Source organism: Dendropsophus ebraccatus, chromosome 13, assembly GCF_027789765.1.
Source record: "Dendropsophus ebraccatus isolate aDenEbr1 chromosome 13, aDenEbr1.pat, whole genome shotgun sequence".
In the NCBI taxonomy this organism is placed as follows: domain Eukaryota; kingdom Metazoa; phylum Chordata; class Amphibia; order Anura; family Hylidae; genus Dendropsophus; species Dendropsophus ebraccatus.
The window spans coordinates 58,825,533-58,845,591 of NC_091466.1; positions in this window are offsets into that span (position 1 = coordinate 58,825,533).

Here is a 20,059-nt window from a genome sequence, read left to right on the forward strand (position 1 = left end):
TCAGTGAATGGTAACGTTCCTTTATGCAAGACAATGGCAGCAAGCCTTGCTATTGAAAATAAAGAACAATGCGACTCCAAGGTATGTCATAAAGTTTAATAGCTTTTTATTACACAATAATTCAGCTGTACCCACCCCCACCCCCACCGTCTCTTTATAACGTATAACACATCACGCTTCTTGTTGATCAGATAGGACTATAACATAACCCTATTATCATTCATTCAAGGTAGACATCCAGCTAATAGATATTTTTGTGCATTTTATACATAGTCCTGGTGGAATTAAAGGTCCCGATTCTGGAGGTGTAAATGACATCTCATTTACGGTATTGTTTTCCAGTTGGAAATAGACAGAAAGGGCAGCTAAGGTTAGATTTGTCCTTTTATCATATTTAGCTGGCACATTATCCACATGTAGCGGGTGCTGACAGGGATCAGTCAATTTCCTGCTCGATTTGGACAGCTGCTGGAGACCTCAAGCTCTGAAGCTCAGCAGATGTTCCAATTTTAAGAGCGGCCCCGATGACAGACAGGTAGATGCTGCTCCCCGTCCGAGCCGTATTAAACATGAATACAGGTGCAAACCTGGTAGAAGTGGCTTCAATTTGTACTGTCTACAGTAACCATCTAGAAATCTCTCATCAGCCCGTATTACCAGGAGAAACTGTATCGAGTGCTTAGCGGCCAGGCTCCGCTGCCTATTCAGCCTCTTGTTTACCTTCCTAAGTTTGTGTCTGTTCTCGTGTTAGGGAGGATGAAAAAAGACAATAGGCCAGTGGCAACTGATCAAACAGAGCGCCGGTGTGGCCATGGCCCGCTGTTATATACGTGTCATCCCCAGCTATTCAAAACCGGCTCGTCGTACAATATGAATGAACTTGGAGGATGTTTCAACAAAGGGAAGATGACAGATAAATAGCAGGGCTAAGTTTTCCTTTCTATTACTCCGATTACAATGCAAACACACAAATAGATTTATATACATTTATACCTTCTAGAGGGAGACGATCCAATACTGGCAGATTACAGCAAAGTCAATAGCTTATCATTTTCTACCCAGACTTGTGCAGATTTTAAAAAAAAAAGGGATGTTTATGAAATAGCGGGGATATGTTGGCTCAGTGCTGGCTGCTTTGTGTGTATTATTTAACCCTTTCCATAAATATACTAAGTAGGGATGGTCCGAACCTGCCGAGGTTCAGATGAACCCGGACTCTCGGCAATGATTCCCGCTGTCTTAAACCTCCGTGCAGCGGGTGGATACAGCGAGAGGACTACCTGGAAAACCGGGATACATCTTAGTTGTGGGCTAATGTAAGGGCAATGTGTAATACATGATATGACAAGTAGGAACCCGTAACAGACAGTCTGAGCACCATATTGGATATGGGCTATATGTAAGGGCAATGCAAAGGACATGGGGGAATAAGGCATTTTAAACATTGGTGCTATATTAATATGTAAAATTAAGTGTATTCACTTTAACACAGAGCAACATTAAAGTGCAAAAGCGTGCTGACCCACGTGCAAACAGATTAAAAAGTGCTAGTGCAAGTGATACAGATAACCACAAAAGAAGATCCAGTGTATACAAAGTGCAGTGCTAGTGCAAAAGAGCAAGTGCAAGAGTTGACAAAACCAAAGTTTCTCAGCCGCTATAGTTTCTGAGGGAGCTGGAAAAGATTGGATCGGGCAACCGATGGAAAGAATCAGGAATGGTCTCAAAAGCATATTGGGGGATTGGTAAGTATACCAGCATGCTTATGCTTATGACAGAGCTGCCAGATAATCGCTTTAAAGGGGTACTCCAGCAAAAATCTTTTTCTTTCAAATCAACTTGTTTCAGAAAGTTATATAGATTTGTAATTTCCTTCTATTTAAAAATCTCAAGCCTTCCAGTACTTATCAGCTGCTGTTTGTCCTGCAGGAAATGTTGTTTTGTTTTCAGTCTGTGCTCTCTTCTGCCACCTTTGTCCATGTCACAAACTGTTCAGAGCAACAGCAAATTCCCATAGAAAACCTCTCCTGCTCTGGACACTTCCTGACATGAACAGAGGTGGCAGCAGAGAGCACTCTGTCAGACTGGAAATCATACACCACTTCCTGCAGGACATATAGCAGCTGATAAGTACTGGGAGGTTTGAGATTTTTAAATAGGACTAAATTACAAATCTATGTAACTTTCTGAAACCAGTTTTTAGCTGGATAGCCCCTTTAATTCATTTAAGAAGTGAACCCTTTGGAATTACCTGTATTTCTGCATGAATTATAAGTAAAACATGGTCTGCTAGTTATGTTTGTCCCATTTATACACTATGTAGCACATTCGATGGGCCATGCACTCTTCTCTAAATCCAAATTCAAATCAAATCTGAATGGAAATTGATGGGCTATTTGTGGAAATCTATATATATAGGTTTAATAATCTAATATATAATAATCTATATATATAGGTTTAGGTATAATAGGTTTTTCATCTGTATGTGTAACTATGTCATTCAATAACATAGAAAACAACAACAATAATAATAATAATAATAATAATAATAAGATATATATTTCCTACTAGTTAATTTGAAATGTGTTAGCTGATAGAATAAGAACTGCTATAGACTAAATTAAAGGGGATATCCTATCCAGGCTTAGAAAAACATGACCACTTTCTTCCAGAAACAGCACCATACCCTTGTCCTAGGTTTGGGTGTGCTTTTTCAGCTCAAGTTCATTGCGTTGAATGGAGATGAACTGCAATACCACACACATCCTGTGGGCAGGGGTGGTGCTGTTTCTTTTTCTAATCTTAGATAACCCCTTTAATTAAAACCTCACACTGAATGGCAAAGTTCCCAACCACCCTATAAAAGTAGGTAGTCACCCCATCAATACCAGCTGACAGCGACATCATCATAATCTATGAGCAGCGGCATCAATCTCCCGTCTGGAATGTTGAACAAGTTAAAGTGACGCCGAAGACATGGGATTTTCAAAGCAGGTTTTAATGAAGGGTTTCTCACGCTTAGTTCAGCAACTGGGAATAAGTTTGTCAATCAGCAGGCCGAGGAAGCGGCGTTAGGAAACCATATACTGCTCGGCCCAGCCTTGGTGGGTTGCTGCAGTTTGGGGGATTGTCCCTTTTAGTGATTTCTAAAGGCTGACTCTGACAAGAGCTGTCGTTAATAACGCTCCCTTCTCGGGCATTGCAATGCCAATTAGCACCGATTTCTGTTCCTTCCACAGCAGCTGGGCATTGTTCTCCATGGCCAATTAATTGCTCTCGCCGCACAGGCATTAAACTTCTAATTGGTGGTAGAGCAAAGCAAGATTTTATTAGCTGCTACCGACCCACGTCATAAGTTGATGGAGAATTTAGTACTCCCCTATCACTAGGTGGGATATACAAAGAATGAAGAATATTTCCGAAACTAATTTATTCATATATTAAGTACATGGACAAACTCAATTAAAACAGGACCCAATGAATACTCACAGGTATAGAATGGTTTAGTAATAGTGTTTAAAGGGATAGTTCAGCAAAAAAAACAAAACAAAAAAAAACCTTCTTTTAAATCAACTGGTGCCAGAAAGTGCTGGAGATTTTTAATTTACTTCTATTAAAAAATATTCAGTCTTCCAGTACTTATTAGCTTCTGTATGTCCTGTGGGAAGTGGTTTATTCTTGGCAGTCTGGAGAGCAGGAGAGGTTTTCTATGGGGATTTGCTACTGTTCTGGACAGTACCTGACATGGACAGAGGTGGCAGCAGAGAGCACTGTGTCATACTGGAAAGAATACACCACTTCCTACAGGACATACAGCAGATGGTAAGTACTGGAAGACTTGAGATTTTTTAAAATAGTAATAGTAAATCTCTGGCACTTTCTGGCAACAGTTGTTTTGAAAGAAATTTGTTTTTGCTGAACTGCTGTACCTCTTTAAGGCTGAATTCACACTATGTTTTTGCAGTCCGTTCAACGTATCCATTTTTAATTTGTTACTTTTAATGGACAGAAAAACGTAGTCAACACTACTTTTGTGTTAAAAAAAACGCATCCGTTTCAATACTTTATTTTTTAAATAATGGAAGTCAATGGAAAAACGGATGACACACAATTGCATCAGTTTTTGCATCTGTTTTTTTCCATAAAATGTTCATGTTAAATGGATTGCAAAAAAGCAGTGTGAACCCAGCCTAACATGCCATGTATATGCCATGCATAGAGCAAGACAACCCGATTTATGATCCATCAAAACTTTAGCCCTTATGAATATGCTCTTTATTGATAACATGCCATGGTCAGGATGCAACGCTAAAGAGTGGCGGCTGTTTCTGCCAGAAGAAGCATACTAGTTGCGAAATGACCCATACTCCTCCTAACCACAGAGTGTTACTAATAAAGTGGATCGAAGAGTATGGCAGTATCCGTATTTTCCAGGACTCCCTAAGACGGCATCCAACCTTAGTGTTCAGGTTTGGGGAACAGTTTGGCGGGTTCACTCAACACTGGTTCTAATCTCTAATCCTGATTGTAGTAAACCTGATTGTAGTAAACCAAATAAATGCTACAGCATAAAGTCTACTTTTTGGCATTTAAAGGGGGTTATCCAGCGAAAATATTATTCTTTCAGATCAACTGTTTCAGAAAGTTATATAGATTTGTAATTTGCTTCTATTTAAAAATCTCTAGTCTTCCCATACTTATCAGTTGCTGTATGCCCTGCAGGAAGGGGTGGGTTCTTTCCAGTCTGACACAGTGCTCTCTGCTGCCACCTCTGTCCGAGACAGGAACTGCCTAGAGCAGAGAAGTTTCCTATGAGTTTTTGCTACTGCTCTGGACAGTGCCTGACATGGACAGAGGTGGCAGCACTGGAAAGAATACATCACTTCCTGCAGGACATATAGCAGCTGATAAGTATGGGAAGACTTGAGATTTTCAAATAGAAGTAAATTACAAATCTATATAACTTTCTGAAACCAGTCGTTTTTTTAAAAAAAGGTTTTCACCGAAGTATCCCTTTAACCTCCTTAAAGGGGTACTCTGGCGGAAATCATTTTCATTAAAATCAACTGCTTTCAGCAAGGGTCTTCAAAATGCAAGGGCATTCCTAGCAATACATTGAAAAAAACAACTCTCTATTTTTTCACTATAAAAAGTTTTCCCTAGAATGAACTTTCAATGGTTGGCAGCGCTAACACCCTCACTATTAGCGGAGTCTAAAAGCTAAACTGGCACAATGTAGATTCCAAGTAAATAAAGAAACCGGTTTAATGATATAGATTCTTTCTTGTATTTCAATTTAACTCGGCAGGGTGCAAATTGTTGGTGTACAATAAGACATTCTGCACCTGAAGCAATTGTACAGACTCAATACACAGCCTGCAGTGGGTTATTGCTATAATCACATCCTTCTTTAACCTTCTGCTGCAGCATAGGATGAGTTAAATATTACAGAACAATACAGGTTACTGACGCCACTTCAATCAGCTTCAAAACAAGCTCAGTGTGACAACATTATTGCCAATAATCTCATCCAAAAGAATACTCCAAGTTCATAGCATGGTGTGTTTGGTGCACGCGCCTTCAAAAGTCAAGCCAGCTGAGCTGGGAGCTTTTGTTCGGAGGGATGACAGGTGACATACATAACAAAGTACATACACTGTTTGCCTTTCTGACAGTTGATGGTCATAGATAGACCCAATCACTCGACATAACGGTGCAGGGGCAGCTATATGTTTACACACACTGTCATTGTTAAAACGTTTACCGATAAAGTTTATTGTGAGCTAATTGTTTAACGTCTATTGTTAAAGGGGTACTCTTTTACTTTCAGATCAACTGGTTTTAGAAAGTTATAAAGATTTGTAATTTATTTCTATTTAAAGCAAGCTATCATAGCTGTTTCACGCACATGAGCGCTTCATCAGATCTAACAAAGCGCGCATGCGTGTGAAACAGCTGTGATAGCTTGTGTGAATTAGTGGTTGGTGTCCGAGCCCGCTACAGATGGACCTGCCGAAATAAAGATTGCACATGAGTATGATGAGTGCCCTCTTATCTTTTTCTCCTTATTGGATATGTATATATATATATATATATATATATATATATATATATATATATATATACTAACCGGCCACTTTATTAGGTACACCTGTCCAACTGCACATTACCACTTAATTTCTAATCAGCCAATCACATGGCGGCAACTCAGTGCATTTAGGCATGTAGACATGGTCAAGACAATCTCCTGCAGTTCAAACCGAGCATCAGTATGGGGAAGAAAGGTGATTTGAGTGCCTTTGAACGTGGCATGGTTGTTGGTACCAGAAGGGCTGGTCTGAGTATTTCAGAAACTGCTGATCTACTGGGATTTTCACGCCCAACCATCTCTAGGGTTTACAGAGAATGGTCCGAAAAAGAAAAAACATCCAGTGAGCGGCAGTTCTGTGGGCGGAAATGCCTTGTTGATGCCAGAGGTCAGAGGAGAATGGGCAGACTGGTTCGAGCTGATAGAAAGGCAACAGTGACTCAAATAGCCAACCGTTACAACCAAGGTAGGCAGAAGAGCATCTCTGAACGCACAGTACGTCCAACTTTGAGGCAGATGGGCTACAGCAGCAGAAGACCACACTGGGTGCCACTCCTTTCAGCTAAGAACAGGAAACTGAGGCTACAATTTGCACAAGCTCATCGAAATTGGAAAGTAGAAGATTGGAAAAACGTTGCCTGGTCTGATGAGTCTCGATTCCTGCTGAGACATTCGGATGGTAGGGTCAGAATTTGGCGTCAACAACATGAAAGCATGGATCCATCCTGCCTTGTATCAACGGTTCAGGCTGGTGGTGGTGGTGTCATGGTGTGGGGAATATTTTCTTGGCACTCTTTGGGCCCCTTGGTACCAATTGAGCATCGTTGCAACGCCACAGCCTACCTGAGTATTGTTGCTGACCATGTCCATCCCTTTATGACCACAATGTACCCAACATCTGATGGCTACTTTCAGCAGGATAATGCGCCATGTCATCAAGCTAGAATCATCTCAGACTGGTTTCTTGAACATGACAATGAGTTCACTGTACTCCAATGGCCTCCACAGTCACCAGATCTCATTCCAATAGAGCATCTTTGGGATGTGGTGGAACGGGAGATTGGCATCATAGATGTGCAGCCGACAAATCTGCGGCAACTGTGTGATGTCATCATGTCAATATGGACCAAAATCTCCTTGTTGAATCTATGCCACGAAGAATTGAGGCAGTTCTGAAGGCAAAGGGGGGCCAACCCGTTACTAGCATGTGGCATTTAACTGAATAAAAGGAGGGTAATCCTAGATCCCAGAGTGCCATTGGATGTTTCTATATCAGCATTATCTCTTACAGTATACTAATCGAAGATGTAGGGGCAAATGCTGTGTCCTGAAACCCGTATTCAAGCTACCAAAAGAATAGAGTTGTCGTGTGGCTGAGGAATACATCTGAGAATAGTGAGTTGACTTACCTTACATTACAGCCACTGGGCACAGCCTAATATCCATCTCTATTTCTCTATCACGACACCTGGTAACTGGTGAAGGGGGTGGAGCTGCAACCTTACCAGGTGCAGGGATAGAGGATTCAAGATTGACATTTTGAAATTGCCTCCCCATCAGAGTCTGCCATGCACAGTGTTGAAGACACAACAAGACACAAGGTAGTCATATAATGTTGCCCCTTACTGTTTCCAGTCAATGGAAGTGACTATGTAAATAAAATATATATATTAGTTTTAATAAAATTATATAACAAAGTAATATAACTTTATTAAAGCAAGGTCATAGCAATGTATTTTTAATCTCCGGCGTACCCCTTTAAAGGGGATGTTCACAAAAAAAATCATTTGGGGGGACATTTATCAAACATGGTGTAAAGTTAAACTGGCTCAGTTGCCCCTAGCAACCAATCAGATTCCACCTCTCATTCCTCACAGACTCATTGGAGATGAAAGTTGGAATCTGATTGGTTGCTAGGGGCAACTGAGCCAGTTTCACTTTACACCATGCTTGATAAATCCCCCCTAGGTGCCAGAAAGAGCCAGAGATTTGTAATTTACTTCTATTAAAAAATCTTCCAATACTTACCAGTTGCTGTATGTTCTGCAGGAAGTGGTGTATTCTTTCCCGTCTGACACAGTGCTCTCTGCTGCCAACTCTGTCCATATTAGGAACTGTCCAGAGCAGGAGAGGTTTTCTATGGAGATTTAAAACTGCTCTGGACAGTTCCTGACATGGACAGAGGTGGCAGCAGAGAGCTCTGTGTCAGACTGGAAAGAATACATTACTTCTTGCAGGACATACAGCAGCTGATAAGTACTTGAAGACAAGATTATTTTTATTTTTTATAGAAGTAAATTACAAATCTCTGGCACTTTCTGGCACCAGCTTTGAAAGGAAAAAAAAGTAAACAATCCCTTTAAAGATGTACATGTAGATAGTGGATACTTTATTTCACGTTACGATATAGAACCTTTAAATTATAACAGAAGCCAACATACAAGGGAAAGCAACTATTATTACAATATCCTGGGTTAAAACGCCTCACTCCGACCCACAGGGGAAACTCTGGTAACAATATTTAATAAATACTATAAACCTCAGAGACACAACAAATTGTTCATAAACTACCTGTTTAATTTTTCAGGGCCATCACACCACATATTTCCTTATTAGTTGTGTGATCCAGCTGGGCGGAAGGATGGATGGCACCTGTCAGCCACCGAATATAATGCAGCAGTTTTATGAATTATTTCTATGAGCAAAAGCCTATTACGTCTGACAAGAGGATGATGATATTAGGCTATCATCATTCAAACGGTATCCACCCGTTCCCCCTTTCATCCATCAGCCCCCCGTGTGTGGAAGTTTAAAGCCGGTGTGTCTACACAGCCAACCCAAGACAAATACGACTGCCTTTCCCCGAGTCCATGAAACATTTAACATTTCATTATGAATCACGGCAGATGACAGTAACAAATGGTCTAATGAATTTGCCTTGTTGTCAGAGATGGCGAGAAGAACAGCAAAAGCTAAATGTCTTCGTGGGTCTTCGGTGATTCTCGCAATGGAAAAACATCTGTCTGTTTCCTCCGTATCAGCAAATCCTTAAAAATTGACTAGTGATTTCAGGGAAACGCTCTGCATTTCAATGCACGGGAAAGGTCGCCTCCACCATCTGTATTATATTATTTTATTTGTACCTGATTTACCTGTTTTGTATAAAAATAAAAATAAAAAAAATGTGAGAGTCGTCGGTGTGAAATTGTCATCTCACATGTCCCGATGACCCGTGGTAGGGTTTACAGTCGGTTTGACTTATGTGCAAGAACAATGGGCCAAAAGGCACCAAATCTGCAGTAAAGTGGGTTAAGGGCCCTTTAAGACCGGCAGATGTACTGCGGCAAGTGAACGCCAAACTCTGTAATCAGTGCTCACTTGCTGAGCCTTCAGAATGGGACACGAATAATTGGTAGATCACTCAATGCGGCACTGAGAATGCGACCCATGACAATCATTAAAAGGGCCACACAAAAAGTCTAATTGATCTGATCGCTGGCTTTTTAACACAGGCTTTTTATCGGCAACGAGTGTTCCTAGGAATGCTCATGAAAAAAGACTTTAATTGTCGCTGTCGTATTTTTATTTATTTATTTATTTTGCAGAAATCAATAGTACAGGCGATTTTAAGAAACTTTGTAATTGGGTTTATTAGGCAAATATGCCATTATCTGCATTCAAAAAGACTTTCCCCAGGCCCCCCCCCCCCTCTCATTAACAGAAAATCTTGACTCTTTTACATCAGTCGAGCCCTGTGTAACCTATGGAGAGAGAAGGGGGGAGGAGGGAGATTAGTCTCTGGCAGAGAGCAGAGAACAAAGGGTTACACAGCAGGAGCTGTGTGGAGCTGGTATTCAGAGGTCAGAGAGGTCAGTGCTGACTTCAGAGGAGATAGCCCTATGATGTAGCTGTAAATTAACTCTTTGTTTTCCTGTTTTGGTGCCTCATCTTTCTCCACCCCTCCCCTTTCCATAGAAAACAATGAAGACAGCGGGGAGACCTTTAAAATGCTTTTTCATGATAAAATGCATTTTTTGGCTCATAAACCCAATTACAAAGTTGAATAAAATTGCCTGTACTATTGATTTCTGCAAAAAATTTAAAATGACAGTGACTCTTTAAGACTGTTCACATCACAGCTGTAGTTATATGCTTTCAGTAACACTGTAGCTATATACTTTCATTAGTAGTTAGGACCCTGTATTATGACATCACACTTTATGCCTTTGTTTTTGCCCCCACTCTTTAGTTAGCTGCCCAGACTGTGATGCCATAGTGCTCCCCTCTCTATTTAGTCCCAATATACTGTCCCCCACTCTGTACTTAGGCGCTCATACTGTGTTTCCACTATGTGTTACCTGCCGTAGTTTGGCCCCCATGTTGTGCCCACACATAATAGTTAGGACACCATATTGTGCCCCCCCTCTGAAGTTTAGCCTAAAACTGTACCCGCACTTGGTAGATAAGCCCTCATACTGTACCTCTACTGAGTAGTTAGGCTCCCTATAATGCCTTGTCAACTACCTTAAAAAAATAAAAAATGTATTTAGTTCTATAAAACCTATATCCTACAGGACCGGTATTTTATTGCAATCACCCATAAAAAATACTGGATTTGCTTTCCATATCATGGCAAATGGATGGGCTGTAGGCCAATAGTACCATAAAGAAGGCTGAGCTGAACCAGAAACACCACCTTAGAATACACAGCTGTAATTAGTGTATGATACCTTTGGTTATCCACAGTGTGTAGCACAGTAGTTCAACATGTCAATTATGACAAGAATATAATTGGGTAATAGGCAATTTGCAAATGTTGAATAAATCTTGAATTCTTTGTTTTCTACCATATATATATTGGCTAAATCCCAGGCCAAAAAACAAAATTTAGAATATTTTTAATTCAGCAACATCGGTTAATAATACGACATAAAGTAGATTGTGAATCACGCATTTTATTCCAGTATATCTGAAAGGAAGTGTGTGTGTGGTGGGGCTTTAGTAACAGTGGGGTCTGTGTCACCCTATGTTGCTGCCTGCTGACACTAAGGCTGCATTCACACGTCCTGTAAAATTGTCCTTGGTCGTGGATCCGCACCGCCAATTTTAGGTACCATTAAAGTGAATGCAGCCATTCACATGATCTGTGCCGCAACCCCCCCCCCCCCCCCCCCGCCGTCCGGTGGCAGAGATGACAGAAGCGTATAATGTGTGCTTCTGTCATTGCAAAGGACTAGAGATGAGCGAACCGGGTTCGGGTTCGAGTCGATCCGAACCCGAACATTCAGTATTTGATTAGCTGGGGCTGCTGAACTTGGATAAAGCTCTAAGGTTGTCTGGAAAACATGGATACAGCCAATGACTATATCCATGATTTCCACATAGCCTTAGGGCTTTATCCAACTTCAGCAGCCACCGCTAATCAAATCCGAAAGTTCGGGGTCAGATCGACTCGAGCATGCTCCAGGATCGCTCATCTCTACATATTACTATTCACCTATTCACCCGTGCCGGACGGCTACACACGTTCACCAGAAGTGGCCTGGACTACGCTGCCATCTTCTCCCTGTAGCGTAGTCCTGGCAACTTCCGGTGAGCATGTGTAGCCGGCCGGCACAGGGTCATCTCTGCTGCCGGAGTGGAGTGGGCGGGATGGTCTGTGGAAGTTATCAGTAGAGGTGAGTGAATCACAGTAGTGGCAAAGTACTTCGGTAAGCTTGACGGTCAGCTGGTCAGCCGGCTGCCTTTGAACTCTGTGCTGCTCCACTATGGGTGCCTGGAACAGCTGGATCCAGTTTTAAGAAACTGGGGGAAATCTCTCGGGACTGGATTCAGCTTTTCCAGGCAACCTAGTTATAAGCACAGATGGGCAGATGGTGGGACCTTTTCTGCTCTCCAGATATCCCCTATAAGAGACCTTTGCACAAGCAGGAATTGTCCAAAGCAGAGTACCCCTTTAACCATAACTACTTTTAAAAATTCCAGTTTGAAATAACAGGAAATCTGACATCGAAAGCGTTAAAGGCGCCATTAACACACATAGGAAACACCAGAAAAATTTTAAGAAAAAAAAATGCAGCCAGCCTTCAGTTTGTCAAAACATTAATTTCCTGGAAATAACTGTTGAATTTGTAGTATAAAGTATAGAAGAGATTCTCCCACTATAGCAAAGCAAACATTATGATGAGGGGGCTTGGCGTCAGACAGTGACTCATTAATAGAGTGTTCTCCTGAATGTCTAATTGCTGAAGGCACAGCGAGTCAGATTATTTTGACACCTGACATACAATTAGAACATGGTCACACGGCTAAAGAAAGATTTTACACCTTTATACCCCCTCTTCTACATAGAGAATGAATAATTAGCATATTTCTTCTGCTTAGAATAATAATAAGGGCCTCAGATCAGGATTTGCTTAATGAGGTAAAATTCAAGTTGTTGACATTAATATATGTGACATATTTTTTCGGTTGTAAAAATAAGCCCTGGAAGGCTTCTTCTTTTATACGAGTGTTTTACGCCTCGCTAAAACAAAACTGCTCTACGGACAGACAAAAGACTCCCGCCACAACCAAAGGATGGGGACAAATACCTCCTAATGCAGTAAGAAATGGGAAATTTCTATTATTCATCAATATTATTTGTCCTTGGGCTGAACCTTTTTGCCCTTATAGTCCTGGATATATGTTAGTACAGTGTCCTAGAAAAAAAGAAAAAAAATATACAGAGAAAAATTGTAGTTGAACTTTGGTGATCCTGACGTCCACATGACATGACCACCAGTTTGGTAGTATGCAAATAAAGAGCTTGCACAGATGATTTGCATGTATGCTTATGGGAAGAAGATGCACAGATGGTAAAGAGAGTTAGATTTTTTTTTTCTTTTTCTTGTTACATGTTAGGTGACAAACTGATAAAATGACCTTTAATTTAAAAAAAAAAACTTTTATGTAACAATAGAGCCAAATATCTTGGTCATTACATTAAAAAAGTACAATAGATTGTGCAGACCCTTGAAAATATTTCATGGTACCTATGATTTAATTAGTATTGCCTTATTGTTATTTATTTATTTTATTTATAGGTATTTAATTAATTATTTATTTATCTCCTTGTTTATTTATTTATCTATTATCTACTTGTTTTTTCATATACAGGCTGTATCCATGTTTTCCAGGACTTCCTAGGGCTGCATCCAACTTCTTCAGCCATAGGTATTAAAATTACGATCAAACTTGAGCTTACTCAAGTTGCGATCATCTCTAAACATGAGTAAGGGCTGCTGAAACGTGTTGATTTTTTTCCTGTTTCTAGTATTTGAGATTTCTATCTTTTTTTTATAATATAAAAAAAATTATTTTATCCAGTGAGTGCGGACCTTCACAATTTTTCCATTATAAAACATCTGTTTCTTGCCCTGTGTTGTGTGTATGTTTTCTTCAGGGTTGGAAGCTAGTTGCCCAGGAGCGCTGTTCATTCTACATGGGTAGTGTTGCAGTGTTGTGGCTGTTGTTTTAAGCCTGTCTGGTGCCAATGGAGAAGGAAGCCTAAGGATGCCCCATCAACCCCTAATGCATTGTTTGCAGATCCCTAGAACAAGTTAGGTCTCTGATAAGAGGGTTCATCCTCCAGCAAAGCATGGACATTAGAGTAATTCTGGGCACTGACACCAATTTTGGGCAGAAACTATGATATACAATATGCATGTACAAATGAGAACCGTGATGTTGCTATGCCTAGTCTGGGCATAGAGTATGAGCAACTGGAAATTTCCTCTGTGACTGTTATAGAGGTTAGGTGTGTGGTAGAACCTATCACCCCCTTCTAAGTTTCTGATGTTAAGTTACCTCAAAGGGGTTAAAAAACAAAAATGCATCCAAACCTAGCTGATCTTACTCACCAAGCCCTCCTGAGTATTTTGAGTGGTCTCCCATCTTTCTAGCTGCCACCGTTGCAGAGTTAGACGTTTTTCTAAAAGCCAGTCTATATCCAAGATGGCGCCAGCTGGGAAACTACATTTCCCAACATGCATTGCCCCTTAGAGCCAACTGCCAAGTATCCACCTAATCATGTAGTATCTGCCCACTGCTGACTCAATTTGCTTCTGCTTTACACTGATGTCTCTCTATGTATTCTTGTACATAGACAGATTAGAAAGCAAGAGAAAGATGAAACAAGTGTGTGTCCTTTCCCCCATACTGCTCAGGAGGCTATCACTGTTCTGTTGTTTCCTCGACCCTTGGCTCGGTGCTCACTGATTGGTTAAATATGATGTCAGTGGTGGACAGTGTTACAGCTTGCCTGGCAACAGAAGAGACAGAGATCATGTGACTTTGGTCTTAGAAGGTAAGGGGAGGAAAGAGGAGTGGAGACAGAGTGGACCAAGAAGTGAGGATTTTCTGGAGCTTCAGGATGTAAGTCAGGATGTGCTGCAGACAAACGACTCAATTAATGTAATAGAAACCTATTAGAAGCAAGCTTAGATTATGGGTGGGGATTAAACAGTCTTAACCTGCAGTCAGGCAAGGGTTAACTGCAGCTAAATTTAAAAAATGAAACATTTAACTCACCTAGGCCCCGTTCCTGGCTTCCTCGCACCTCCTGTACCGTTCCTGGCGCAGGCAGTGTGACGTACACTACCTGCGCCGGAAATGGAGATTGCCGAACCTCTTCCGGGCACCCGTCTCATCAGAAAGGCTCAGAGACACTTGGCTGCTGGGAGAGCTTTGGGAGAATGAGAGAGGTGCCGGAAGTTCCCAAAGCCTCTCTCATTCTCCCGAAGCTCTCCCGGCAGCCGAGTGTCTCCGAGCTTCTCCGACGAGACGCTCGGCTGCCCGGGAGAGCTTTGGCGATCTCTGTCTCTGGCGCAGGTAGTGTACGTCACACTGCCTGCATTGAACAGTAAAGGAGGCGCGCAGAGGCCAGGAACGGGCCCTAGTTGAGTTAAATGTGTTTTTTTTTAAGAGTGGTCGTCCCTTACGGTGGGGATGGGGCAATTTTTTAGCCCCCCCCACCGTATGGGGCGACCATACCCAGCCTATGAGATGACCCCCGACTTTAACCCCGATTTTTCGGGGTTAAAAAGTCGTCTTATATGCCAGAAAATACGGTAAATATTATATGGTGGCACAGATGGGGCCTAAATACTATATGGTGGCACAAAGAATGCCTAACCACTTTACAGGAGCACAGAGGAGGCCTAACTTCTATATGGGGGCTAAGCAGGAACCTAAATACTATGTGGCAGCACAGAGGGGCCTACTTACTAAAAGAAACCAAAAAACATTTTCTGGCAGGTTCTGCAGAGAAGAATCATGGCTTAGAATGGATGGAAAAGGAAAAGAAAAGTTAGCGACTGTAATAAGAGAAGACGTCACTAGAAATATGTTTCATACTAACCTATATAAACAACTGTGTACTGCAAAAAGAAACATAATTATTCACAGAAGCTCATATCACATAGATTCTTAAAGGTGCATAACCAAATAGAATTGTTATGATTATATGTCATGGTGAGTTTTTTTTTATTACTTGTTCTAGTTGACTCTAAATCTTATAAGCATCATAAAAATATTATATCATATTATAGTCTGTAAGTTTTGCTTGAGGAGGCCCAAAGACTCTTCTGCTTCTTCCATATAAAAGGGAACCAGTATTTTAGGCTTCGCCTAGTAATTTATGACCCTATTAAACCCTTCTTAACCTTTGTCAGGAAGGTTGTATGGGGCACTTTATATGGGTGCTGGCTAGAGATGAGCGAACCGGGTTCGGGTTAGAGTTGATCCGAACCCGAACGTTCGGTATTTGATTAGCGGTGGCTGCTGAAGTTGGATAAAGCTCTAAGGTTGTCTGGAAAACATGGATACAGCCAATGACTATATCCATGTTTCCACATAGCCTTAGAGCTTTATCCAACTTCAGCAGCCACCGCTAATCAAATGCCGAAAGTTCGGGTTCGGATTGACTCGAGCATGCTCAACGTTCGCTCTTCTAGTGCTGGCTGTGCTAAAGCTGACACTGGCCATCATTAGCAATATTGTAGGTTCCAACCCTGGCACTATTAGTAGTGCCTACAGCATCTAGGTAGGTAGTAAGACAGAGACCACTTTAATGTTATTGCAGGTTGTCAAGCACTTGGGGCCAAGCTGTCAGCCTGGGGCCTAGTGACAGCACCTAGGCCTGTAGAATTGCTGTAAAATAATAACAAAATACAGCCAATACAAAAATAAAACAATGTGTGAACAGCTGAAAAACAAAAAGCGGTTGTTTTTTGAGCTTGTTATTTTTGTGTGTGCGCCGTAGACTTCAATAGAGCAAATTATTATATTGAAAATAAGTCTGTTTTTGTCACTTATAACTTATAAATAACAGCTGCATTTTCCTTTTATTTTATTTTGTCCTCAAGGACAAAAATACCCACCTCCAGAATTCCAATGTCATCTTGGTTTCCAAAAAACAAGGATTAAAGGGGTTATCCAGCGCTACAAAAACATGGCCACTTTTCCCCCTACTGTTGTCTCCAGTTCAGGTGCAGTTTGCAATTAAGCTCCATTTACTTCAAGTTTCAAAACCCCACTCAAACTGGAGACAGCAGTAGGGCGAAAGTAGCCATGTTTTTGTAGCGTGGATAACCCTTTTAAAATGGTAACAAAACTACAGGTCAAACAATGAAAAATACAAGCCCATTACTCCATAGACAAAAATATTAAAAGGTATAGTGGTCAGTACAGAGCAAAATATGTAAAACATAAAAAAAATGTATGGTAACTATAGATGAGCGAACCTGGAGCATGCTCGAGTCGATCCGAACCCGATTGTTCGGCATTTGATTAGCGGTGGCTGCTGAAGTTGGATAAAGCCCTAAGGCTATGTGGAAAACATGGATATAGTCATTGGCTGTATCCATGTTTTCCAGACAACCTTATAGCTTTATCCAGGTTCAGCAGCCCCAGCTAATCAAATGCCGAACAATCGGTTCGGATCGACTCGAACCCGAACCCGCTTCGCTCATCTCTAATGGTAACGTAACTGTACTGACCTGTAAAATAAGATATTATAAAGTAAACAATATTGGCAGAATTGCCCTTTTTCCCATCTCACCCTAGGCTGTGCATGCATGTACATTACTTACAGGAAAAAGGACAGCCGTACAAAAGAGGCAAATGATAAATTCCCCTGTAAAAAAAATTTTTGCAATACATTATATGGTGCAAATGAAGGATGGCATCAAAAAGTATAACACTTTTAAAAAAAAAATGACTGTGGCAGAAAGAGAATAAAGTGTCACTGTCGTGTTTTATTTTGTTGTTGCAGAAATCAATAGTCTAGGCAATTTAAAGAAACGTTGTAATTGGGTTTATTAGGCAAATATGCCATTATCTGCATTCAAAAAGACTTTCCCCAGGTCCCCCCCTCCCTCCTCTCTCTCATCCACTGCTCATTATCAGGAAATCTTGACTCTTTTACATCAGTCGGGCCCTGTCTGTTCTATGGAGAGGGGAGGGGGGAGGAGGTAGATTAGTCACCAGCAGAGAACAAATGATTACACAGAGCGACCTGTGTAAAAGCCGTATTCAGAGGTCAGAGAGGTCAGTGCTGACTTCAGAGGTGATAGCCTGGTGATGTAGCTGTAAATTAACTCTTTGTTGTCCTGTTTTGGTGCCTCATCTCCCTCCACTCCTCCCCTCTCCATAGAGAACCATGAAGACAGGGGCGAGAGCTTCAAACTGCTTTCTCATGATAAAAAAAGCATTTTTCGGCTAATAAACCCAATTACAAAGTTTCTTAAAATCCCCTGTACTATTGATTTCTGCCCAAAAAATTTAAAACGACAGTGACACGTTAAAGATTTTGGCCCAAGGTGAAGCCTGTTGCAAAATATGCCTCTACAGTTAGTAGATATGGGTCCTAAATGTTCTATTCTATAGGATAAAGAGTTCTCTAACATAATATTATTATTCTTTTTTTTTAGCCAGACAAACGCTTTACGTTTCAGTCAGACATTCTTCAATTTCAGTCTAAGTCTCATAGGCTAGGATGCAATCTAAATCGAACATTTTGGCAAGAAACTGCATTGCACATTGTATACAGCACTATATTCTACAATAAAATAACACCATGATAGAAGTTGACTTAAACGTGATACTGTATTCATCTATTCCCCCCACCAAACTGCAGGTAACGTTCGTCATCTCTGCTGAAATCCTTTTGACTTAGTTTGCTAAAAAAACGTTCTTAACCAGAGTTACAGGTTATATTTTGCAGCCACTCTCACCATGCATAAATGAGAGCCACACCTTATTGACTCAACTATTGAGTCAGCTGATGCAGAAAGAACGTTTTTCTGGCAAACCAAGTCACCTGGTATATTATAATACACACAACCGGGAAGGATTTCAGTGGAGGAGACGAATGGCACCTGCGGTTTGGTGGTGGTGGGGTTCGATGAATACAGTATTGCTTTAATGGGGTGTGTTGGATGTTGGTGTTCAGCGTTTAGCAGATTTTGTTTAAAGATTTTGTTTTCATATACCCTATGGGCTGACTTCTCCTGATCAGGAGAATCATCTTTTGCGGCTGGAAAGAGTGTCCTGTCCAGCATTAGGGATGGGGTTCACACTATGGAATTCTTGAGGGCAAATTCCTTGGAATTCCGTCGCCTGTACGCGCTCACGGCTGCGCGCCTTTCCGCCGGCTCCATAGACACCATTCTATGGGCCGGCTGATTCCGCAATCTGCGGAATGAATTGTCACGTCAATTCTTTCGGCGGAATGCGGAATCAGCCGGCTGTCACGGCCGCTGCGGCATCCCGTGCTCCGGGCCGCCGCCGCGACCTCTCCATGCAGCCGCCGGGGTCCATGTGCAGGGACCCGGCGCTGCTACTAGTTCGGCCCCGGGGGCCCCTTACCTTGCCCCGCTCCTGTCACCCGCTGTGCCGGCCGGCGCGCGCGTCCCCGCCTCCTAGGGCGCGCGCCGGCTGTCTCAGATTTAAAGGGCCAGTCCGCCCCTAATTGGTAGTTGCACCAATCACTCCCTATAAATCCCAGCATGCCCTGTCCCTCGTGTTGGAGCCTCTACATGCTTCCCATAGCGTTTAGCCCAGCTCCCCGTTGTTCCTGACCTCAGTCCTTGTTCCTAGTCCCTGTCCACTGTCCCGGTCCCTAGTCCCTGTCCGCTGCTTACCCATTGTTCCTGAGCACTGCCTGCCACCTGCGTTTACGCCCTCAGACCTCTGCCTGCATTACCATCTGCCTACTGCTCCTGCCACGCCTCGCCTGCTGTCACTAGCAACCAAGCCAGGGGTAGCGACCTGGGGGTCGCCTGCCACAGCAAGTCCATCCCGCCTTGCGGCGGGCTCTGGTGAAAACCAGCGGCCCCTTAGACTCCGCTCCCTGGTGCGGTTACTACCATCGCTAGTGACAGTTCAGTGGATCCACGACTCCAGGCGTTACACCGGCCCATAGAATGGATCCGACGGAAAGGCGCGCGGCCGTGAGCGCATACAGCCGACAAAATTTATTCGCGAGAATTCGGTAGTCTGACTGTGTAATGCTTGATTTCCCCTATAGGGGCACTGCAGGGCAAATAAACACAGTCAGATTTTTTAGCAATTAACAGCTGATCAGGCGTCCCAGCAGGAGGACACTTTGTGATCAGCTTATCATCATGGGATCTGTCTAACAAGTGGCAAATTCCTTTATTGATCACAATGGCTCCACGGAAATCCTTGGCCTTGACTTTCCATTGCCATCAGGTGACCACATGAGACACACTTCAACACAATGCACGAAAAACTGACAAGCCTACGAAAACGTGCTGTGTGTATTAGCTAAGCTGCTAGATTTGAGATCTTCAAGTCTCTTTTGGTTAGTGATATTTCATGGGGTCTAACCACAGCTGACCTGTAGAAATGGCTAGAAGAAATATTTTTCAGTTGTCTTAACAGATAAGGTAAACAGCAATCACAGTA